We start from the raw sequence: 25,012 nt of genomic DNA, 5'->3' as shown, positions 1-25,012 counted from the left end.
GGTCGGCTCTTGGTCTCAGATATGCCCGCAGGGAAAGAAATGTCTCAGGGAGTTGAAGGTTACCTGAAAGGACACAGAATAAGCGTGTGTTTTTTATCAATTCAGACGGTTTAAATTCTCAGAATGTTAAAGCTGGTCCTGTGTTAAGGATTACTGGTCTAACCGAGGCAGCCGGCCAGCCAGCCAGTATTTACTAAGCTCTTCCTCTTTGCATTTTTAAAAATATATATTTTATTGATTTTTTTACAGAGAGGAAGGGAGAGGGATAGAGAGTTAGAAACATCGATGAGAGAGAAACATCGATCCGCTGCCTCCTGCACACCCCCCACTGGGTATGTGCCCGCAACCAAGGTACATGCCCTTGACCGGAATCGAACCTGGGACCCTTCAATTCGCAGGCCGACACTCTATCCACTGAGCCAAACTGGTTAGGGCCCTTTACATTTTAGAAATGCAAAGTGTGAGTTCCCAGAAGGTTGCATGACTAAAGGTCTTCAGAGCTGCCTTCTTTCTTAACACACTTCCGAGACCATCCCACTGCACCCTGGGGGAGGAATTGACGGTCAATGTTGAGCCCTTAGCTGCTGGGACTCGGGATCTTAGCCCAGAGAGCACATGTGCAGTGGGTGCGTGGTTTGCCCATCAATTAAGTCCAAGTGTACATTCTCAGGCAAAGAAGGCATCTCCCGCCACAGCCACAGTGGCGCTTGTCCCTGAGTATGGGCTGGGGTCCTGTTCCTGGGCAGGCACATCCGGGCATCAGCCCTGGCCCCAGATACCAAGAGGGAGAAACCATCCAATGGGGTTCACCCTGAGAAGGCACGTGAGCGCAGAACTTGCTCAGGGCGTAGCCAAACGAAGTGATGGCTTTGTAGACGTCTGGCAGCAGTTCTTCCAAGTCTATGAAGCCTGCGTACTGACAGCTGCATAGCATACACATACTTAATGCTTTTTCTCTTCTTTCTTAAGAAAACAGTCAGTCGAGAGGTTAGTTAGGTCTCACATCTTCCTGCTCGTGCTGGAGCGCCTGAGCATTTGCCGTGTGCCCTCTGCACTGGGCCAGGCAGGGCTTGCTCCTCATTCTCGTTCTAAGACTGGATGGCCTTGCCGTACCGAGATTTGCACAGAGGCGACCGCAGCTGGGATCTGTGACAGGAGCTAAAGTCCCGTGTAAACCAGATAGCAGTCCCTTTGTCAGAGGTGAGTGAGTTGTGCGGGGCTGAGCACAGCTACTGAGTTAGCTCAAGAGGAAAGATGCTTTTCCGATAGAGGAGAAGGAGAGGTGCTGAGGTTCACGCTGGCGACCATCTTCTGCTCAGATCAGATATATATCTGCCTGGCCCTGTCTTTCCAGTCCCAGGACTCCTTTTTGTCCAGTATTTTAAGGTTTGCTGAGTCAACAAACAAACAAACAAAAAAAACCAGCAGAAAAGACAAACTAAAAACCAATTTCCTGGTCATTGAAATGACTGCAGTGGTTGATAAAGACAACACTCTTTTCTTTCCTTTTTTAAAAAAATATATCTGTATTGATTCCAGAGAGGAAGAGAAAGGGAGAGAGAGAGAAACATCAATGATGAGAGAGAATCATGGATCGGCTGCCTCCTGGACGCCCCACACTGGGGAATCAAGCCTGCAACCCGGACATGTGCCCTTGACCAGGAATCAAACCATGACCTCCAGGTTCATAGGTTGACACTCAACCACTGAGCTATGCCGGCCGGGCAAGACAACACCCTTTGCAAAACGTGAGGTCAAGTATCCCAAAGGGCCAGACCCAGTGAACTTAATAGATAGGATCCTTACTGACTAAGTCCTCTTCATTCAGCTACTACATCTAGTGGTGAAGTTCCCTCTAGAGAAATTGCCAGTGAAGACACCTGTCTAAGCCCCTCATCATCATTCTTTTTTTTCTAAACATATTTTATTGCTTTTTTACAGAGAGGAAGGGAGAGAGATAGAGAGTTAGAAACATTGATGAGAGAGAAACATCGATTAGCTGCGTCCTGCACACCTCCTACTGGGGATGTGCCCACAACCAAGGTACGTGCCCTTGGACCGGAATCGAACCTGGGACCCTTCAGTCCGCAAGCTGACGCTCTATCCACTGAGCCAAACCAGTTAGGGCCCACATCATTATTCTTTTAGCAACAGCTCCCTTTACTTGGTCCCTGATGTAGAAGGCTGGACTCCTTGACGGAGATGAAATAATCTCCAAAGGAAGTAGCAGAAGGGCCCATTAAAGGATGGTTTGGGAATTGTGCTGCACTGAGTTATGTCACTATCCACGTCATAGCATACCCATCCAGCCTCGTGTGCATTGTACAAGCGTTTATTTAGGAACGGAGCACTCCAGCAGCTGACACGCGAGAGGACTGGAGTTTGTCTGCGTTAAAACACTCCAGACAGCGTCATTCCTCATGGCTTCTTGGTAAAGGCCTGATTCATGCCAGACGCTGCGTAGAAGGGAGATACTGTTTGCCCTCCTAGAACCTGTCTGGTGCATGTTCAAGTTGGGCGGATCATATATACACACAAAGTATGCAGTCATTGTTTCGTAGGGAAAAGGCAGTGGCGTTCAGTCACTGCGGATTTGGAGCCGGAGCTGACATGTGTTGGGTACAAGGCTGCAGTATTGAGGCTGGGAGGTCTCTCGTAAGTTGACTCGATGAAGACCCCCAAGGAGAAAGAACCAGAGGGCTTGTCAGAGGTGGTTTAAGGCTCAACAGAGCCAGGGGCATCCTTTTGAAAAGGTAGAAGGTGGAGGGGGTCTTGCCTCATGACGGGTCACAGAACCGCTCGGGGGCATGTGCACACTAGTGGCATCGGGAAGGCAGAGAGGCGTACGGAAATGGGACTGTTTTCATTGGTGGTAAGAACCCCGCAGAGGGTTTAGGCCAGGCGTCCTCAAACTACGGCCCGCGGGCCACATGCGGGTGTTTTTGCCGTTTTGTTTTTTTATTTCAAAATAAGATATGTGCAGTGTGCATAGGAATTTGTTCATAGTTTGTTTTTTTAAACTATAGTCCGGCCCTCCAACCATCTAAGGGACAGGGAACTGGGCCCCCTGTTTAAAAAGTTTGAGGACTCCTGGTTTAGGACCTCAGGATCAGCAGTCTTCGCTGAAAATCAGAACTGGATGTGGGTGGAGGAGGGAGAGCGCCGCGTTTGTTTCTCCTGTTGTGTAATGTTTCAGGCATCACCGCTTAAATGTGTTAACATAATCCCCAAGGCATAAAACCAGGGTGGCTTGAAGTTAATATGAGTATTTTACCCAAGGATCTAAGCTCTCCTGCTTGGCAGGGTAGGAGCTCAAAAAGAGTGCAGGTTTATTTATTTTCTAAATCTTTAAAAAAATACTTTTATTGATTTCAAGTTTATTGTCTAAATCTTTAAAAAAATATTTTTATTGATTTTTATTTGATCCTTTCCTCTGATTTCACAGAGGAAGGGATAGGGAGAGAGAGATCGAAACATCAGTGATGAGAGAGAATCATTCATTGGCTGCTGCTTTGCACGGGCCCCTACTGGGGATCGAGCTCTTTAAAGTCAGGAGTGTTAACACGGGTTTTGTATGTGTTTAGTGAGGATAAAGTAATATTTATGAAGTACCTAGCTGATCGGCATGTACAATAAGATGTAGTTAGGGTATTTCTTTGTAAACCTTTGACCTGTCTCTGAGCTACTGATTAAAATAACCCAGATGGATTTTCACAGGTTTGGAGAATCGACGATGACACTGAAATCATGAATTGGGTTTAAAATTCTGGGTTCAAATTTGTTACACATAAGGATTATATCTAACAGCTATAGGCGGTGTTCTCAGCGGCGTTGGCAAATGTGATCATTATGCATCGGAAGCAACAATTAGAACTAAGAGCATTGATGTGAATGTAAAACGGAAACCAACAGCGAATCTGGTCCAAAAGCAAATGTGCTTTTTGAAAGGATCAGTTGTGGTCAAGTCAGCAAAATAAACTCCCTGCCCACCCCGAAGAGCATGCTTCCGTGGTAGGGGCTTTATCTGAAAAGACCGTGTGGCTTTCTGAGGTGGGAAATGGGTTTGTACTTCATCATAGACCAAGTGACTTGTAGGGAGAATGAAAAATGTGTTATGCTGACACCTTTTCCATTGAAGTGACACTTGTTTACGATGACATTTCTCATCACCGACTTGTTTTTCCCCTCAGTGACCCCAGCCGCCCCCCACGTTCAGGTCCAGGGCTGCCGTGTGCCCCGATGTTGGCCTTTGGCGACCTACTCGCTCAGTTACGGCTAGGAGGTCGGCGAGCCTTGAAGCACGGCCATCAGAGTGTTTTCCAGAGGAACAGCTCAGGAATGGAAATAAGCAGCCGGCAGCTCTGCCGGGGCTACGGCCCAGGGCACACGGCTCAACGGCGGAACAGATAACGCGAGCGCCCTGGCGCTGCCCGTCTCCCTCTTCCTGCCACTCGGGGACCGATGGGCGGCTCGGGCTCTGAGCGCCGCCCTGGGCTAAACGAATGCCGCGAGCCTGCTCAGCCTCCGCTGAGCGCCGGGCAGTCGGTGAGGTCTCAGCAGGACCTGCTGCTCTGGGGCAGTCTGGGCAGTCCATAACCAGGCGCTGGCCCATCAGGGAGGGGGCGGCCTCGGCACCAGACCAGCCTTAGGATTTGCTCTGCCCTTGTGTGACCTTGGGCAGGTCACCAGCTACCGCAAGTCTCACTTTTCTCCTCTGGTGGAGTCACAGTCCCCGCCGTCACGTGTTCGCAGGGATGTTCTGACGTCTGTCATCTACTCCCAGCTCCCTAAACGTTAGAGCCCGGGCCTGTGGAGCAGGAATGAGGGTGAAAGGGAAAGAAGCGGTCTGTGTGAGGGGAGCAATGCCAAGCTGGCCCCCCAAATGCTGCGTCCCTTCCTTTCCTCCTGATGAACTCGGGTGTGCGAGGGATAGGACAAGAGGGGCGTGTGTAAACCGTGTGCATCCCACACCACCTTTCCACATCCCCGTGCTCATGGAGCGGGGCCTGGGCCCAGGGCTTCTGGAGACCCGTCCTGTGGGCTGGACGCTTCTCCACTGCTGGATGCTTCTCCCCGGCCTCCACTGCTTCGCTCTCCACTCCCAGCTTCACCCCGCTCTTGACAGCTACGGAGGCAGGCCCATGGTGGACGGGGGAGCAGCTGCTTTGAGCTGGCAGACCACTGTGGTACTTGGTACCCCTGCTTTCCTTTGTACCCCCAGCACGGACCACAGGATCCCAGAAAATGTTGGTTGAGTTATAGGGTGCTAATGTACAGAGTGGGTGCTTCAGTGTGGTAACCTCTCTGGTCAGTGTTTCCTCGAAGTGTTTCAGATATTACTCTTGGAAGGGGCTCCATTGAAGCAGCCACAATACAATACATGGCCTTGATAAAGATCCCTTTGGGGGAATGGCGCTGCATATTAAAGGCCCTGAGAAGTCCTGCACAGGAAACCGGTGTGCCTTCAGTCAGCCTGTTTCCCAGCTTCACCCGGTGTAGGAGGCTTTTTTCACTTCTTCCCAGGATGTGCTTATGGAGAACTACTAATCACTGGCGTATTGGTGGGTATTCGTCTAGAACAGTGGTCGGCAAACTCATTAGTCAACAGAGCCAAATATCAGCAGTACAACGATTGGAATTTCTTTTGAGAGCCAAATTTTTTAAGCTTAAACTTCTTCTAACGCCACTTCTTTAAAATAGATGCGCCCAGGCCGTGGTATTTTGTGGAAGAGCCACACTCAAGGGGCCAAAGAGCTGCATGTGGCTCGCAAGCCGCGGTTTGCCGACCACGGGTCTAGAAGCATAAATCTCAGACATCTTTGTGTAATTGCGGGGCTCTGTGTAGGCGTTTGCTTCCTTTAGGAACTAGCGTCCTTGCTTGGCTACTGAGCACATTGCATGTACTCCTTGCGCACAGCTCTGTTGCGATGCCAGGGGGAACGGGGCACTTGGCTAGACGTACTTTTCCTCTTCGGAAAGCCCTGTTGATCTCTGCACGATGACACCTTAGCTGCCTTCGGCCCCGCTGTGCATTATGGGACGAGACTCCCAGAGGCAACCCTGGTTATGTTAACAGCTATCCCTACTTCAAGATCGTGCTCGCAGGAGGGTGTCGGCGAAGGGCTTGGACTTGGCCACACTGACTGAGTCTAACTCCTGGGCTTGCCCCACGCAGCTCTGCCACCTTGGGCAGGATGCTGGACCTCTCTGAGCCTCCGTTTCTCACTCTGTCGAGGGATGTAAAAATAGTGCTTACCTAATGGGCAACAGAGGCCCGGCCGGCATTGAGTTGGACACTGTATGCCAAGGTGAGGTGTTTAGGTCCTCACCCACACAGAAACACTGCTGACCAGGCCTCATCGGACCGCCCCGTACCTCGAGGGCACAGCAGGCCTCCGGAGAGCACGCCCGAGGCCCCCACATCCTTTCTGTACCTCGAGGGCACAGCGGGCCTCCGGAGAGCACGCCTGAGGCCCCCACATGGCTCCCAATGCAGGCAGTGGCTGCGTTTCCTTTTCTTTCTTAAATATATTTTTATTGATTTCAGAGAGGAAGGGAGAGGGAGAGAGAGAGAGAAACATCAACGATGAGAGAATCATTGATCGGCTGCCTCCTGCACGCCCCCAACTGGGGATGGAGCCCACAACCTGGGCATGTGCCCTTGACTGGAATCGAACCCGGGACCCTTCAGTCCACAGGCCGACGTTCTGTCCAACTGAGCCACACCAGCCAGGGCTGCATTTCCTTTTCTCTCCGTGGCGGAGGAGACGCACGTGGGGCAAAGTCAGTGCCCTTGTTGCCGCCGAGGGAGAAGAAGGGAAAATCAGGAGCCCAGGGCAGCTTCCCCGGGTCTCCCCCAGGTCGCCGGCTGAGTGGGCAACGGGCCACCTGCCGGCTCGTTTAAGCACCCCTCGGGTTGGAGCCGAATGCCTGGGCACGGATGTGAACGTGGGCACAGAGAGGCGGAGAAAGAGCTGGAAGGAAAAGGGGCCCTCTCTGCAGGGCTGCCTGGGCGGCAGTGCCCACCGACTGGGGTCTCCTTCCAGGCCTGGAGTTGAAATGACAGCCATAATTTATCGCTGTTATGAGCACTGGACTGCGCTTGCCCCGGGCTCTGCAAACACAGGAAGGCAGCCGGGCCTGTTACAAGTGCTGTTCAAACAGCACAAAGAAATGAGGCCGGCGGTCAGAGCACAGGAGGAAGCGGCCCTGCCCTCTCCTCCACTGAAGGGCCGGCCTGGCGCCCTGGGCTCTGCAGGAGGCAGGAGGGGGCAGGTGGGTTCCGACCCAAGCATTCTGGGAATTCCGCACCGTGGCCTGAAGGAGGAAGAGGAGGATGAGGGGGAGGAGCCAGTTTGGCTCAGTGGTAGAGCATCAGCTGCAGACTGAAGGGTCTCGGATTTGATTCCCGGTCAAGGGCACGTACCTCAGTTGCAGGCTGGATCCCTAGCTCAGGTCGGGGTGCGTGCAGGAGGCAAACAGTGGATGTCTCTCTCTCTGTCTCTCCCCTTCCCTTCCACTCTCTCTAAAAATCAATGGGAAAATATTCTTGGAGGAGTATTAAGAAAAGAACGCAGAAGGTCACCCACTCAACACCTTGTTTCATGGGCCGAAGAAGGACAAGGAACAGACGAGAAAAATCCAAGGTTAATAGGGAGCCATACAAATAACACCTAAGTGTCATTTTCAAAGGAGTGAGAGAGCTGCAGGGAGAAAAGGGACAATGAGGCTTATGATGTGGTTATTGGAGCTGATTCCTCAAAGGTCCTGAGGATTGTAAGGAATGTCATTTCCATAGAGCTGGGGGGTCTGGGATGGGGGGGAGGGGGAAGGGAAGTAGATAGCAAAAGGAAGCAGAGGGTCCAATAAATGTCCAAAGCTGTCAGTGGGACCAGATCCTGTTGGTGGGGAGGAGCTGGGGGGTTGGACGCACTGGGGAGCAGAGGGGTCCTGCAGGAAGCATGGTGTAGAGAAGGGGGAGAGGGCTGCCCGCAAGGAGGAGTGTGTCCCTAGAGGACATTCCCGTTCTCAAAGACAGCGCAGGAGGATGGGAGTCCAGGTGGATCCGTGGGGGTGCAGAGGACGGCGAAGGGGTGCTTGCACCTGATGGCCACTGTTTTAGGAACAAGCACAGCGGGCGATGGCTGTGGGGGGCAGGAAAGGGTGAGAGAAGGCATGAGGGGGCGTTTGGGGACGAGGAGTTCCTGAGTGATGCTCTGGAGGATTGGCTCCAGAATTAGCGAGCAGAGAGTGAGGGGGCGACTCCTCGGGCTGGAGAATGCTCACGGGGACCCCAGCTGGGGTTTGGTCCAACACACCAGGCCGGAAGGCTGGAGGCTTCCAGAGGGGTGAGCTGTCTGGGACACGCAGGAGCCAGCTGACGTGCAGAGGGAGGCCCCAAACAGTAAGAGGTTGGAGGGCGGCTAAGGAGGTGATGGTGGGGAGGGCTGGGTCACACTGGCAGGGGAGGGTAGCTCTAAACCGAGGCCACAGAGCTGGAGCAGGGGGTGGTGACATGGGTCAGGCTGGACTGTGGCTCATGCAGAGCCCGGCGTGAAGGATGGAGGCCTTTGGGACACTGGGAAGAACAGGTGCTGGGCGGGGCCTGGGGAGGGGGAGGGGAGGGCCCTGGGTGGGAGCCAGGGGTACACTGTGGGCTTAGAGGCTCTGCTGGGGAGCAGCCCTGCGTCTGTGAACCCCAGGCTGCCTCCCTGCGGATGGTGCCTGTGCCACTGACCAGCCCTGTGACCTTGGGCAGACTCTGCCCTTGACCTCATTCTCGAAGCCTCGGTTTGCTCATGTAGAACTCGGGATAAGGAGAGTGCTGATCACATGGAATTCAGAGCCAGGTCCCTAAAGTGTGTAGCTTGTCATTGTCTGGTGTCCACTAAATGCTACCCCCCCCCTTTTTTTTTTTTTTTGCTTAGGGATTTCTTTTTATTTATAAACTCTGTTCATCACTGCCATGGCCAAGCCCTGCCCTAGGCCCCGGTGAGCCGGTGGTGCTCACAGAACAGCAGGAAGACATGAGCTGAGCCTTGAGGGGGTGATCGAGAGTTTCCTGACAGAGATCGGGGGGGGGGGGGGCAGAGGACGATTCTTCTATGAATCACCCTCCTCTTGAGGCCCGTGGGACAGTTTCCAGATTCTATCCAATGGCAGAGTGTCATGAGCAGGCGGGAAAGGGAGGGCTTTGTCCTTTGGCGTGAAAATGACCTCCGACCCCTGTCCGGGTGAGCCCCACACCGAGCTTGCCCCTGGCGCCAGGGGAGCCTGCCATGTCACGTGGGAAGACAGCCCGCTGCTCATGGGTGGCTCCGCTTTGCCTGGGTGCCTTGACAGGGTGCCCAGGCCTATAGTTTGGTGACGCCCTGCCCAGGTGTGGCTGAGGAGAAGGGGTCCCAGTGGCCTTCATGCCGGGCCGGGAGACCTGTGTCTCCCCGGTGCCAAGGCAGGGGCAGGGATGCAGGCCCCTGAGAACGCGTGTTCCCACAGAGCTGCCGCCCCCGTGTCGCTGTCCTCCCCGGGATGAGGCCCAACTACAAGGAGGGGACAGGTGGTCCCAGAGGACGGATGCCTGGGAATAGAAATAAGCCACATTCTCCCGTTAGAGGGCGGGACGTTTTTTAAGCCCTGAGTCTGGGGTTAGTCCCAGGAGGGCAACACCTTGGTGGGGGAGAGCCAAGATAAATAGTCCAGGGTAAGAGCCCCCGGTAAGGAGTCACCCATGAAACCATAAGGAGCTCAAAGGCCTTAGCCCACTCCCTCTGCACTAGGGGCGGATCTGAGACGCAGGAAGAGGCTCTTGCCTCGTAAGAATGGTTCTGTGAAAAATGCATTCTTTTCGCTTTATTACCAAGCGCCTGTGAGAAGAGACATAAAACTAAATTTGCTCTTTTGTATATGAATTCATCCATCAATTATTTACTCCCAGCATCTGTCTTTGAGCCGCGCCCCTTGCCGTCTGCACAGCCAGGACGGCAGATGTGCAGTTAAAGGCCACTTTGCTGAGGGGCGCGATACATACACGAGAAAGGGAGACAGTCCGTCAGGGGGAGCTGCTTGCTGACATTGAACCAGGTGGCTCCAGAGCCGGGGCCTCAGGAGTTGGCAGGAGGCTGCCGAGGAGGAAGGGACCCTGGGCAGGGGGAACAGGCAGGCTGTTCTGCTCTCAGGAGAAGCATGGATATGGGTCTGGAGCAGGGCCTGAAGCGAATGTGATTCCTGAAAACAGCCAGGAGTCGTGGCATCACTGCCTAGATGGTTAGCACAACAGCCGGCTCATTTTACAGGAGAAGAGACCGTGACGTTGACATTGACTGGTTTGCCCAGCCAGCGTCACACGAGTCCGGAGGAGAGCTGAACCGGGACCCTGATGCGCTCTGTGGGGCGTGGCTCCGTCAAGTGTGACAGGACGGTGCTCAGGGCCCTCAAGGGCTCCTCGAGCCCCTCCGCAGCCTCCCGAGGATAAGACTCGGCCTCCATGGAACCTGCCTTTCTTTACAGAACTTGCGAGGAAAAGTCCAGTAGCTGTTTGTGTCCCGAATGGCCATATCTGTGCAAAACAGCTAGCCTGGTCATGCTTTCAACACCAGGGGATTGAAATTTTTAAAAATTGCAAAATTCACTGCATTTTAAAAAATTCTTTCTTTTTTTCATTTTTTGGTAACAATAGGTCAGGGAAAGCCTGTGTGGGGAGGTGACACAATGATGTGAAGGGAGTGAGCCCAGGAAATATCAGGAAATCCCAAGTATAAAGGCCTTCCCACCCACCGATTCACCCATCCACCCATCTATCCATCCATCCACCCATCTATCCACCCACCTATCCACCTGCCCACCTTCCCATCCATCCATCCATCCATCCACCCCCGCCACGTACCTATCCTTCCTTCCTTTCATCCATCCATCACCTACCTACATGTCCATCCATCCATCCACCCACCACCCATCTTTCCACCCATCCATCTACCTATCTATCCACCCACCTATTCACCTGCCCACCTTCCCATCCATCCCTCCCTCCCTCCCTCCCTCCCTCCCTCCCTCCCTCCATTTATCCTCCAAATGGCATGTCCTCAGGGCTTAGCACCTGAAAGTACTAGATGTCCTACAACTATTGAGACTAATTGTTACCCCTTAAATATATATTGTTAAAAGTTATTTTTCTTTTGAGCTTTTTTTGCTATATGAGAGTTTCAAATGTGTTTTTTGTTTTGTGTGCTGAGTGAGTTTTCACTTCCAAGAGATTTATAATTCAAGAAGCATTTAAGGACACGATTCAAAGGCGAGCCATGCCGGTCAGTCCCCCCTTACGTCTTAGGTTCTTGTTTGAAGGCGGTGGGTGATAGTTCATGGGGTTCTTCTGAAGATTGTCGGGGCGAGCTGGCACCCATGCCGGTGGCAGCCACCAGTGGCTGGGGAACAGTGCTGGGCACGGGGCGAGGCCCTGTCCATCCTCAGTTTCTAACCTCTGACATAATTCTGCAAGGCCGGTCCATCCCATGCGTTGTGGGAGGGGAACTAGCCTCGGGTTAAAGTCACTGTCAATTCTCTTCCTCCCTGACCATTCCTGTAGCGGTCTCCCTTCATTGCTCCGAAACCGGGGTGACGTGAGACTGTCTTCTCAGCCAGCAAAGGAGAAAGAACCTTCTAGGTTATCCTGTCCGCGCGTGTCTGCTATCTGTCTTGCCAGTGCCGTGTGATTCATCGTGCAGCGGGGAGCTAATGTCTCCCAAGGGCCCGTTGCCAGCGGAAAACGCTGCAGGAATAGGACAGGGGTTTGTAAGTTACTTAACAGGTTTTATGAACTGTTAATTAGCTCATAAAGGCGTTTTATTGGGCTAAGGTGACCTGTCATAGGCTCGGACTGGTGACACAGCTCCGAGCTTTGGTGTGGTTCTTTGCCCCGCCCGTGTCTAAGCCAGGGTCACCTCCGGTCACCACATGTGGGGACAGGACTCTGGTTGTACAGCCAGTGACTCTTCAACGGGTGTCATTAGACAGTTGAAACAGGACAGCGCCAGCCTGGTACGTGATTGGTGAAAGAGGTTTGGCCACAGACTGGAGCCTTGGTTTTCTTACCTGCAGAATGGGAGGAAGAAAAGGGCAGGTTTGCGTTTATCTTGGTTTGTTTTTTGAATGGGCTCTTCCTCTTTGGAATCTTTAAGAAGTTTCTCACCAAGGGGACAGAAATGACCAGAGTAGGTGGTAAAGTTTAACAGAGGACAGTAGACCCGGCCGGCTCCTATAACATCTTTATTTTTCCCACTGGTTAGGATGCCTTAAAATGGAAAGGATGGGGCAAACACTCACAAAGCAACTGGTGAGCATAGTAATTAAAAACACAGCACAGGGGGACCCGAAGCGCACTCTGAGCTCCGCTTTTCAGATTCTTAAGTGAATTTAGCGATGTGAGCTTGTAGGCCCGTTATCTGGCTCTTTAAAAAGACTCAGGAAGCCCAGCCTGTATGGCTCAGTGGTTGAGTGTCGACCCATGAACCAGGAGGTCATGGTTTGATTCCCGGTCAGGGCACATGCCCGGGTTCCAGGCTCGATCCGCAGTGTGGGACATGCAGGAGGCAGCCGATCAAAGAGTCTCTCTCCTCATTGATGTTTCTATCTCTCCCTTTCCCTTTCTCTCTGAAATCAATAAACATATATATTTTTAAAAAATGCTCAGGAAGAACAAGGAAAAGGAGGTGGCAGTTGTCATGGTTTTTATTAAGCAGGAAAAGATGGATTCTGAAAACAATAGACAGTGCGTGCGAGACAGTGATAATAGTCCCGCCGGAGTGTCTTGAGTGGATTATAATCAGATGGGAGCTTTGCTAGGAGATTACTGGGTGTTGTCACGAGCTCTCTAAGAACAAGCAAAGCTCAGTAAGTGCGTTGCATTTTTGACAGGGCTGCTGTTATGTCACACTGATGTGATCCCCTGGAGATGTAAAACAAATCTCCTCCTCCCCTGGTGAGCTCGTTAAACAGCACATTGCTGTCTTTCATTGGACACAGGCTAAGGCTGTTCTGCATGTTGTCCCACATATAATCCTCAGATCAGCCACGTGAAGAGGGTGCTAGCATCATTTTTCCTATACTGTGGATGAGCACATCGAGGCTCAGAGAGGTTAAGCAACTCACCCAAGGTCACACAGCAAGCAGAGCGGGAGTCTCACTCCGATTTCTCTGTCTCCCTCACACATGCTCTGGACCACGACACTGCCTATCAGGAGCTACGATAGCTGCAGGATTTGGAGTCCACAGGGGTCTTCTCTCTGCGTGGCGCTGTCCATAACCCGAATGAAAACATAAAGGCATATTTTCTACAGAAGCCAAGCAGTTCATGCACAGCCCAGCATGCACAGGGCAGCGTAAGAGAATCCCTCCTGTCTCAACAGCGGGGGAAACCAGGAGGTCCGTGCAAAGTGGGCATTTCCACGTCTTGGTTTTTAGTTTAACTTTTAAGGAAGCCACGCGCGTGTAAGGCAGACACATAAGAGCGTGCATGAAAGGGACATTTGATTTGCAAATATACGATACAGTTTTTAGGCTATCCAATGGTCAGGATTTGGGTTCTCTTTTTTATTTTCTTTTTTAAATTTGTTTTTTATTTATTTCTGAGAGGAAGAGAGAGAGAGAGAGAGAAACATCCATGATGAGAGAGAATCATGGATCATTTGCCTCCTGCACGTCCGCCCCCTACTGGGGATTGAGCCCGCAACCTGGGCATGTGCCCTTGACTGGAATCGAACCCGGAACCCTTCAGTCCGCAGGCCGACACTCTATCCACTGAGCCAAACCAGCTAGGGCAAGGGTTTTCTTTTCTTTTTTTAAGTGGACTTTTAAGAGCCTATATTCATTCCTCATCACAGCATTCTCGTCATACACAAACCACCTGTTTGAGAATCTCCCTCCGATTTTCTGCTGAGGACAACAGTGTTCCTTGACACTCACAGGACGTCCCCTGCCACGCTCCATTCAGCAAACGCATTTATTCAATAAATATTTATTGACGGCCTACAGCACCCTAGGCCCTGGGGTTACATTTTTAATAAAGCAGAAATAAATAAAAGGAGAAAAGGAAAGAACAAGACAAATGCCAGCTCTCAAAATTGGGAAATGTTCTAACCCAGAAAGAAGACTATTAGGATATTGGACCTACTGCAGTATTCAAACAGCAGAAATATACAGTATAGGTTTTAGGCTATGGAATGGTCAGGATTTGAGTTTTCATTCTTTTTTTTTTTTAAGTGGAGCCCAGCCGGTGTGGCTCAGTGGTTGAGTGTTGACCCATGAACCAAGAGGCCACTGGTTCGATTCCTGGTCAGGGCACATGCCCGGGCTGCGGGCTCAATCCCTAGTAGGCAGCCGATCCATGGTTTTCTCTCATCGATGTTTCTATCTCTCTATCCCTCTCCCTTCCTCTCTCTCGCAATTCAGTAAAAACATTTTTTAAAAAGTTGAGTGTATTCTACAATAAAATTACCGCTTTTAATATTCATGGAGAACACCCTGCCAGGGGGGGCTTTTTCCATCTTTTCTGAGGTCAAGTGCAGAATGCCGGAAGGTTGGGAATTCCCACGGAGTTGTGTAGGGTCTGTAAATGAGGGCATTTGCGGGTTTGCTGGTATATCGACTAGGAGATCTGGACTTATTGCTTCAGAAGCAGGTGTGTGTGTGTGTGTGTGTGTGTGTGTGTGTGTGTATGCGCGCACACATACCTACACACATATGCTCATGTGTGTTTTTAATCACTAGAAAAAGCCCAACCCCGCAGTCAGACAACCCCCAAAACTGCCAGTTGCTTAGAAAATATCCCATTTGCCTGGGCCCCAGAGAGTATATATTTTTAAGTAAATACTTTAATTAAATTACATCCCGTTGCCAAGTAATTTCTTGAAGGGGAGGCAGTAAATGGAATCTCTTCTGGGAAAGTTTCACTACAGCGGCTGGGAGCTTCCTTCAGGAGGAAAATGTTTATTAAAACCCCCGGCAGCCCATTGTTTGCAGATCAGAAGTCTGACCCGGGAAAGAGGGAACGGGTTCGCTTCCAGAAGTTGCCACATTTAGGGTTTGTCCCGGGCGAGGAGAGAACGGCTGCCAGGGACTGTTCTGCCCCCGAGCCTGGCCCTGCCCAGCCGCGGGCATGAGTGGCTCGGTCCCTGAGCGCTGGGCTTTTAAAATGTTTGCATTGGACCAAAGCTGGATTATCACGGGGCTCAGTAGGTTTGCATACACACACGGTCCATTGTGCATGTTTACCTACTGCAAACAGAGACATTTTCTGGGCAGAGACCCATGCGAGCGTTTATTTTTGAAAATGTTTATATTTTCTCATCAAGGAACACATACATACTCCACGTAGGAAATTTGGAAACATAAGCAAGGCTTAGAAGGAAAAAAAGAATCATCTGTTTTCCTGCAATGCAGGGATAAAGGACAGTTGTGTTGGTTTCCCTAGTTTTACCCCAAGCAAATCCACGGACACATAATAATCTGGCCACTCAGTGTATATCCTATATAATAAAAGGCTAATATGCAAATTGTCCCCTCGACCAGGAGTTCGACCAGCAGGCAGGCCGGCCAACTGCCCATGTCCCCTCCCGCTGGCCAGGCTGGCCGGACCCCACCCATGCATGAATTCATGCACCGGGCCTCTAATATATATATATACTAGAGGCCCGTTGCATGAAGAGATTCATGCAGTAGGCCTTCCTTCCCTTGGCTTCCAGCACGCGTTTTCCTCTGGCACCTTGGGACCCACGCCTTCGCTCCGGCCAGAGTCTGCCTTCTTCGTCTTCACTGCAGACTCTGGCCAGAGTCTGCCATCTTCATCTTTGATGCAGACTCCGACTGGAATCTGCCATCTTCGTCTTCGCTGTGGCCAGAGTGCCGCTCCTATAGATCCCTTCACCCTCCGCCCTCCCTCTCATAGCAGGTGTCCTGCCCCGCCCGGCCACTCCGCGCGCATGGAGCAGCTGGGCCGCCGCCATCTTTCTCCTTCTAATTTGCATATTCCCTCCTGATTGGCTGGTGGGCCTAGCGGAGTGATGGCTATTTTGCAAGTTTCTCTTTTATTAGTGTAGGTACTGAATGGCCAGATTATTATGCATTCAGAGATCATAATAATCTGGCCACTCATTGTATATGTGGTCAAGCTGGTCTGTGTAAATGAGTCACTTTCTAGGATGTACTTAAAGGTAAAGGTGAGTGGCCTGTACCCCAGGAGCTGGGTCCTGTCCCGGCTGAGGCCCACTCACTGGCCTTCATGCGTTTTTGATAGAACTCTCTGCCTGGGATGATTAAAGGGAAAAAGATGTGTGATTCAATCAGGCTCGGGTGGAGAGTCCGTGAGCCAGAAGGCTGCAGGTCAGTTACCCAGGAGTGGTCCAGAATGGCGGCCCGCTTACCCCACCACACTTCTGAAGGTGCGTGATCGCGCTAATAAAACCACTGTGGCTGTCCTTCTGCAGCACGCAGCAGTTGGAAATAGGAGTCCCAAAGGCATTGGGCATTTATCTTAAACACAGGCTCTCCCAGGCCCCCGCCAGCAGAGCCAAGTTTGCTTTAATGATGTCGCCTTGAATAATTTAATGCCCACATCCTGTTGATTCTCTCTGTGTATTTTGTTCTGCACGATGCCCCCAAGGGTTAGTTGGTTTTCAAAAGCTGCATGTTAGACACAGCCGATCTTTTCTTTTTTTTTTTTTTTCTTCTTCCCTGGCCTTGAGATTTATGCATTGATGCTTTCCTTAGACAAATCCCGGGGGGAAACACCTTTGCAAAATAGAAAATTTCATCCTGGGAGTCCACAGTGGCCGCTTTCTCGCCTTCGGCAGAAGCCCAGCGGTGGTGGAGGAGAGGCGAGGTGGCGGCGACATTGGCACGGGCCTGTCTGATTGCGTTTGGTGCCGGAGCCCTGGTAAACAGCACACTCTAAAAGAGACTGAAAAATCCTCTGTCATTTTTGCTGATTGAGCCAAGGAAACCCACGGCGAACTTTGAAGAACTCTGACCTAGGGGATAAAGATTAAGGAAATTCTAGATCTCATGGGGTCTGAGAGGTCATCGTTTCCAGAGAGGGGACTGATAGGTTAGGAAAGTGAGACGGTGCCAGGGCTAAGCAGCCTGCATTACGTCACACCAGCCACGGGAGCAGGGAGTAGAGCCGAAGCCATGGCCCCTATGACCCCCCACCCCCGGGCCTCTTAGCGCTCATGGTCTAAGGACACTAGACGTGTGTCAGGCGGTGCCGTGAAAATGAGAATCACCCTTTGCTCAGGGGTCTGACTGCTTGAAAACCAGTTGCCAACCTATGGAGCTTCCACTTCATTAGTAACCGACATGAGTGTTGGAATCGCATAAATGTATGGCTTGCTGCAGCTGGGCATCCTCCTCCACGCTGAGAGGGACACGCGGGGGATGGGAGGGGGCGCAAGCATTTGTGAACGTTATGAATGTCTGTTACTCTCTAAAGAGATGTGTGCACCCCGATTCCCAGTATCTGCTTGGGCCCCAAGTGAAAGCCAGGGGCGAGGAAGAGAAAAGACACAGGGAATCGGTGGAGGTTTGAATAAGGAAAAAATTCAAGGAGCGAAACAGGGTTTGTTCCAAGAGATGAGTCAGTGGAGGCATAATAGCAGTAGGAGAAGAATTTGAAAAGCATGAGAGGGAATCAACAGCGTTAATTACGTTAACCTTTCGGGGCTGGTGCCGTGCACAGCAGGCTCGGGAGCCTGTTTTGTCCGGGTGAAACCAGCCATCTGACCAGGAACTCTCTCTACAGCCCCACACAAGGCGCTGCCCTTGCTTCTCAGTTGTCCTGCCCTTTAAGGCCTCCCAGGGGTCCCAGGGGCCCCTCACTTGGACTCGATGTGGAGTGTAGACGTGTGGAGTGTCCGAGGCCAGTGCCTGCGTCTGCCTTAGCCACCTTCACTCCTGGCCGTGGCCGAGGCTGAGCTGGTGTCTCTGCGTCCCGCCTCTTGCTTACGGGTTACGTGCCGCTGGGCAAATGGGTAAGACTTCTGTGCCCCAATAGATCATCTGTAAATGGATATCAGCTCTGGTGTCTAAAGTTTTGGCGTAGGACCAGTGCCGAGTGAGCCAATCAGTGGTCGTCATAGTTGGTGGTGGTGAGACTCAGCTGTCCTGGTTCTCCTTTTGCGCTGGGTCTCTGCAGTAGCGCTCTTGGGCCAAGAGGAGGCCCAGATCGCAGACCTTCCGAAGAGAAGGCTGGTGTCCAACGTCGCCCAGGATTGTCTCAAACTCAGAGGGTCGCACCATGGGCAGGCACGTGATGAGGGGAGATGGGGGGGGGGGGGGAGAAGGGGCATGTGTGAGGAACCGAATCTCACCGGAGCATCTAGGAGTATTCCTGGGGGGATGTGGGATCCCAGGGCCTAAGGGGAGGGGTGGACTTGGGCCTGATGTTCTCAGAGGAGGGAACAGCTGAGGAAAGGAGGCTGGAGTGTTCGGTTACGCTTAGAGTCTCGGGCTGGGCAGGCTTCCCCATCCCCGAGGGAGTGGAGGAGTGAGTGAGAGGTGGTGCGGGTGTAAAGGAGGCAGAAGGGAGGGATGGTGGAGAAGGCGGTGGAGCTTAGGTTGTGCTGTGTGTGGAGGGAGACCATAGTTCTGTCACCAGATCTTTAGGCTGCGGCCTCTAAGGAGAGGCAGGAGGGCGGGCAAACCTGAGGTTGTGCGGCTAACGTTGCCTCGGAAGTCCTGGTGCAAATTCTCCTGCCTCCTGCCAGCCATCTCAGAGGCCCATCATTTCAATAGACAGTGACCTGAATGCGTTCTGGGGGCCATCCTGTGTTCTGAGTCTGAGGACACCTTAGCGAACCCACCAGAAAGCCGGCACTCACAGAGCTTTGCTGTAGCATCATACCATGCAGTGCGTGCCTGTGTCTGTAAGCCTAAGAGCCTGGATCCTCCACGCTCACAACCATCGTCTTTCACCCACAGTCATCTTCACCCACATGGTGTTTTGGTAATAATGTCTGTGCCAAATGCTGTGTTTTCCTGCCAAACAAAACTGTCTTTTCTTCTTGGCCCGACTTGGGAAATTCATATCCTGATTCATTAGACCCTCCAAACAACTCACTTGTGAGTAGGTAGGAACCGGAGGCTCGGAGGCTGTGCGTGGAGACATTTTTAAGAAATGTTGAAGCTAGCTACCCAACCCAGACTTCTGACTCCACATCCAGGCTTCTTTCAACAGAAATCTCAGTAACAGAGCCATAGGTCCCTCAGTAGGGAGTCAGCTTCTAGAACACTAAGCCTAGGACTTGTGTCATGGATCCTATAGACCAACCAGCCTTTAATGCCGGACGTTGAGCGCAATTTAACGCCTGTGGTCTTGATCCGGCATCTAGAAGGGTTTTGGAATCTGGAGGAGGGCTGTGCATAGATTAAATGAAAGTCCAGAGACGAAAGATAATTTTGAAAGGCATTGGGGGTCAGAGGAGCTTAGCTGAAGGAGCTAAGTTCTCCTTGTCTCAGGACCCCTTGCTTTTTATTAACACGCATTGTCCTAAGGCAAGGTGGAGACTTACATTTCAAAGGGTAGGGTTTCCCTACAGAAGCATTGTCAGACTGGGGAATAGCCTTCGGCTGTTCAGGTGTTTGGCCAACAGGAGACAATAACATGTAGATTAAGATGCCCTGAGCTGTCTCGTAGCAAACAATCAATTTAATGCATCCTTTTCAGGTTTGGGGAAATGCCTCCAGCCATTCCCAACAGGTGACAACATATGTGACTCAGCCCTTGTTGAGTCCCCCAAGTTCCATCAACCTTTTGATGAAACTCTTGCAATTATGACATGCTGGAATTGGTTTCTGGCAAACCTTGACCCCGGAATCAGGCAAATTCCATACAGATTCCTAAAGCTGTCTTGTTACTGCTGTAACACCAGTTTCTGAGTTGCCAAAAAGCATGCTGTTACATTCATTCACTTGCATTCCCTTTCCGGGTGCAAAAGCAACTGGGGAATCTCCTGCAGACACAGCCCACCACCGGAAGTTCTCGCAGTTCACGCTTTACTGCTCCACAGCTCATGCAGTTGCTAGAACATTAACAGGTGTCCCAGACATGCTGATGCATGAGGCTTCCTTCTCAGCTTCTCTTTTTTGATTGTTTGTTTATTTTTTATTTCAGAGAGAGGAAGAGAGATGGAGAGAGAGGAAAACATCAACGATGAGAGAGTCATCAATCGGCTGCCTCCTGCAGGGGATCCCCCAACCGGGAATGGAACCGTGACCTCCTGGTTCATAGGTCGATGCTCAACCACTGAGCCCCACTGGCTGGGCATCACCCGGGCCTTTGTTGGATGACTAGGTGGTCCGTCCTTAACCAAGGCCACTGGACCACTGGTGTCCCATGCAAGGAGGAGCAGTGAGCCTCACATATGCAGTCATGGACCCCAAGTGTCTTAGGTACACAAAGGGGTTCAGGATTTGAAGCATGTAAGCGTGGAGGGTGAGTGAAATGACATTTAAACACTTAATTTGAATCTATTACAACATCGCTGCGCCGTAGATTCCCAGCTAAGTGATGCTGAACACATTCTAATCATTTAATTGGATGCTGACAGGAAGGAGTGGGAGGTTTATTTAATTTAATAGCCACGAGGCTCCACTTTAAACAGTGAGCAGACCGCGCCTTCTTGCGAGTGGCGGGGGCAGGTCAGAGGTCTGGCTCTCGGTGACCCCCAGGCAGCTCCGAGTGTCTTTAACACAGCTCCCCAAGCCGGCTCGTCCTCCTCAGCCAGGTGATCTTCTAGAACAGCAGCTTCCAGAATACTGTCCTTTTGTTCAGCATCGTCTCCTTACACATTGATGAGATGCCGTAGGAACTTAACTCTGTTTACATCAATTAGCCCGTGGGAAAATTAGATTCCTTAGACCAGTGGTTGGCAAACTGCGGCTCACAAGCCACATGCGGCTCTTTGGCCCCTTGAGTGTGGCTCTTCCACAAAATACCACGGCCTGGGCGAGTCTATTTTGAAGAAGTGGCGTTAGAAGAAGTTTAAGTTTAAAAAATTTGGCTCTCAAAAGAAATTTCAATCGTTGTACTGTTGATATTTGGCTCTGTTGACTAATGAGTTTGCCAACCACTGCCTTAGACATTTCACTTAAAGTCACAGAATCTACTGACAACATTGAGGACTTAATGTACGTCCCACTTCAACCCAATTTTGTCATCTTTCCTTAGGAAAACACTTTTTTGTGTGTTTGTTTTTACTCTTCTATTTGCTGTTGCCATTTAATAGGTATTTACATGGTGTCAGAAATGTGCCAGGCAGAGGCTGTGCAAAACCTCCTCGGGTCATTTTGCCAAGCAAGCCTAACACTAACCAGAAAGTGAACGAGGCTGTCTATTGCAGACGGTGGCGGAGGGTAGCTAGAAAGATGACGTGGCTGTTCCATGGCGGCAGCTGGAAAATGATTCCTGGAGCACGAAGACTGTCGGGCCAGTTAACGGGGCGAGGCTTTGTGGCGGCCTTAGCTTGTTTGCGTATCTCTGAACCCCTACGAGGCCGATGGCAGGCACTCTGCCCGCACCACAAGGTCCAGGAGCCCCTGCCTGCTTCGGCGGAGCTCACACGAGCCCAGTGTTGCCTTGCTCAGCGAGAGCTCAGAGATGGGTTCATGGACTGTCACGTGAGGGTGCGGGCAGGGGGGTCAGAGGAGGCCTCACGGAGAAGGTGCCCCCTCAGCTAAGCCTTGAGGGGTGAGTAAGGGCTCACCAGTTAGACAAGCGAGGAGGCAGGCATTCCATGCAAAGCGTGTGCCAAGATGCAAAACAGAGACACGTAAAAGAACAAGGCAGCGCATTGAGAATCCTGCAAGCAGAGGACAGAGGTCAAGGAGAAGTCAAGGCAGATGTCATATTATGGGGCGCCATCCTCCTCTGCCAGGGGCTCAGATGACCTTTTAGGTCATAGGAAGTCAGCAGCAGGTCTTAAAGATGTATATGTTCGGCCCGGCCGGGGTGGCTCAGTGGTTGAGTGTCAACCCATGAACCAGGAGGTCACGGTTCAATTGCCAGTCAGGTCACATTCCCCGGGTTGGGGGCTTGATCCCTAGTAGGGGGTGTGCAGGAGGCAGCCGATTGATGCTTCTCTCTCATCATTGATGTTTCTGTCTTTCTCTCTCCCTCTCCCTCCCTCTCTGAAATCAATAAAAATATATTTTAAAAGAATAGGTCCCCTATTGTTATAAGAGATCCATTTTCTGCCTTCCCAGGGATTTTTGTGGCTAAATATTCCATGCCCTTATGGACATGGTTAAAATGCCCATGTGCAAGCCTCCCATCCTGCCTCCCCTTATTTCTGCATTTACAAATCGGGAATGTGTTGTCTTTTAGAATGCTACACGCTTATTGGTGTTTTAAAGTCCAGAGAGGGACAGTGGTCCCTTGAACACCACGGGTTTGAATTGCGCAGGTTCACTTATATGTGGATTTTTTTCCCAATAAATTCTATATTCGTGTATTTTCTCTTATGATTTTCTTAACATTTCCTTTAGCCTACTTTATGGGAAGAATGCATATATAACACATATACAGAATATGTGTTCATCAACTGTGTTGTCTGTAAGGCTTATGGTCAGTAGGCTATAGTAGTTAAGTTTGGGGGAGTCAAAATTTATATGTAGATTTTTGACTGCTTGTGGGGGGTCAGTGCCCCTCACCTCATGTTAGTCAAGGGTCAGCTATATGCAGAAGACATTTTTATTGAGTTTGTTGGGGTGACATTGGTTAATACAATTATATAGGTTCCAGGTGTACAATTCTATACTACATCATCTGTATATTGTATTATTGTGTGTTCACCACCCCAAATCAGAAGAGATTTCAAAAAACTTAATTCCACCATCCAGAAATTACCGCCATAATTTGTGTTTATCTTTTAAAGATTAAATGCATGTGCATATCTAGGGTATATTTTTACATAATTGGGATTCTGCTACTTAAACATTTCATCTTTCTTTTTCCGCTGATAGGAGAATTTTCCCAACCCAAATACTTTGTCTTTAAGCAGCTCTTTAAAGAGCCGTACAATAGCCCATCATATGGATGTGCTGTTGATTAATTTACTCCGTCTCCTACCGTAGGTCATTTTGTGGCTTCCAGCTTTTCAGCATTATAAATAACAAATGTCCTTGTTCCTTAACTCTAGCCATTTGTTTTCTATACCATATGATTCAGTACTTTTTCATAATGCAGAAGCAAATTGCATTTATTGAGCTACTTCTGGGTGCCAGCATCTATGCTTAGCGAGTTCCTTTCTTAAGACTCGAAGCCATCGTGCAAAGTAGACATTACCAATGTCTACAGTCACATGACTTAAGTCACACAGTGAATAGGTTATGAGTGAGGACTAGACTCCGGTCCCACCTTGTATCCCAAACCACCCCCCACTGCTCCGGGCTCTGTGCTGGTGTTGAGAACTCACAGGGTTGGGCATCTTTTGCCACTGCCCTGGCTCGGCCGTCACCATGACAACAGAAGGCAAGCTGCCCAAGACCTCAAAGGCCAGGGATTTACCCACCAGCCCCTTGGCCACAGCGAAACCGCAGGAGATGTCAGCAGACACATCTGGTTGTTCCATTTAGCGAACAAGTGGAGTCCCATCAGCCCCCCAGAAATCGATCTTCACCAACATTTAATGAGCAGTTAGCTAGTTAACAGCCAGTGACAAATCCAAAGGCTGGTAGGGGTCTGACAGACCAGACTGTGACAGCAGCAATGGCCAGGTTCCAAGGGATTCGGGCCACTCGGGAACACATCTGGGGGAGTGCTCACAGCGAGAGAGCGGGAGGAAGAGCAGGTGGCAGCTGGGCCACCTATCGTGACCGTGGCCTTGCTGAGCAGGAGCACAGTAGCTCGTGGAGCCTTGTCATCGTACAAGAGCCAAGAAGAGGGGGCAGCGGCTCTTGTCAGGATTTCCTGGAGCTCAGAAGGACTCCAGCAGTTCCAGAATCCGTGTCACCCAGGTGTTCCCAGGGGGCTAGTCCTCTCCTCGCCCGTGACAATGTGGGTGATTCTAACCGATGCTCAGTGGCCATCACACTGCAGTGAGCATGGCCTCTTGTGTCTGTGGTCTGCCCTCTGTCGCTGTCAGTATTAACTTGCTGGTCTCCACTGGGCATTGAGCAGGCGTGAAAGTGCACCCACCGTGGGCCGCACACTCTGCCCGTGGGGTGTACGGGGCCAAAGGGATGATAGTTTAGAGCAAAGATGGCAGTGTGTCTATGGAAAGCTCTAATGGAAATAGAAGTAACATACATGGGAGGACTTCCTGGGGCTGACTGCTGTGATGCCATGTACTTACACAGCGCCTGCCCCATGGAGGCGGGGCGCACTGTGCAGAGACTCATAGAAATGGGGTCCTTCCTGGCCGGCGTGGTTCAGGGGTTGAGTGCCAACCCCTGAACGAGGAGGTCACGGTTCAGTTCCCAGTCAGGGCACGCCCACCCAGGCTCTTCTCCACGTTGAATCCTTAGCCCCAGACACTGCCTTCTTCTTGCCTGTCAGGCCCCAGCTCCTATCCACCTCCTTGGAGCAACCTTCTCTGATCCCTCTTCCAATGTGCTCCCCACCCCGGGTCCTTCTGTCCAGTGTTCCTCGTCTTCTCTTCGTCATTTCTGGGGTTACCTTGTTCACTGGTTTTGCAGAGTCAGAACTAGGTCGGAAGTGCAGTGCGCTCGGGTTCTCAGGGAGGCGAAGGCCTTGGTGACATTGGACCTGGAACTGGAAGCAGAGGTGTGCCTCGCCAGGTCAGGATGTGGATGGAAGGGATTTTCGGAGAGGGAACAGCATAAGCGAAGGCACAGAGGCCAGTGAGTGTGTATGATGGTGGAAAACAGCTCTTGGGCAGCTTGCTTTTAGACCAGACTCACAGGAAGGCAGAATGGGAGTCCGTGGGGTGGACACCCCACACCAGAGCATTTGAACTTCATCCTGTGCACAGGAGAGGGGCCAGAAGTGCACAACGGCCTGGCTGGTGTG

At 51.2% G+C, this 25,012-nt stretch overlaps 1 protein-coding gene across 3 annotated transcripts in view; it reads left to right on the top strand.

Annotated features, from left to right (window-relative positions):
• The window catches only part of SLCO3A1 (solute carrier organic anion transporter family member 3A1), a 251,011-nt gene that overhangs the window by 94,782 nt on the left and 131,217 nt on the right, over positions 1–25,012 (top strand). The window lies entirely within an intron of this gene.

This window comes from Cnephaeus nilssonii (genome assembly GCF_951640355.1).
Source record: "Cnephaeus nilssonii genome assembly, chromosome: 24".
Classification (NCBI taxonomy): Eukaryota; Metazoa; Chordata; class Mammalia; order Chiroptera; family Vespertilionidae; genus Cnephaeus; species Cnephaeus nilssonii.
The sequence above is the reverse complement of the archived record's forward strand: the minus strand, read 5'-3'. Positions and strand labels throughout refer to the sequence as shown.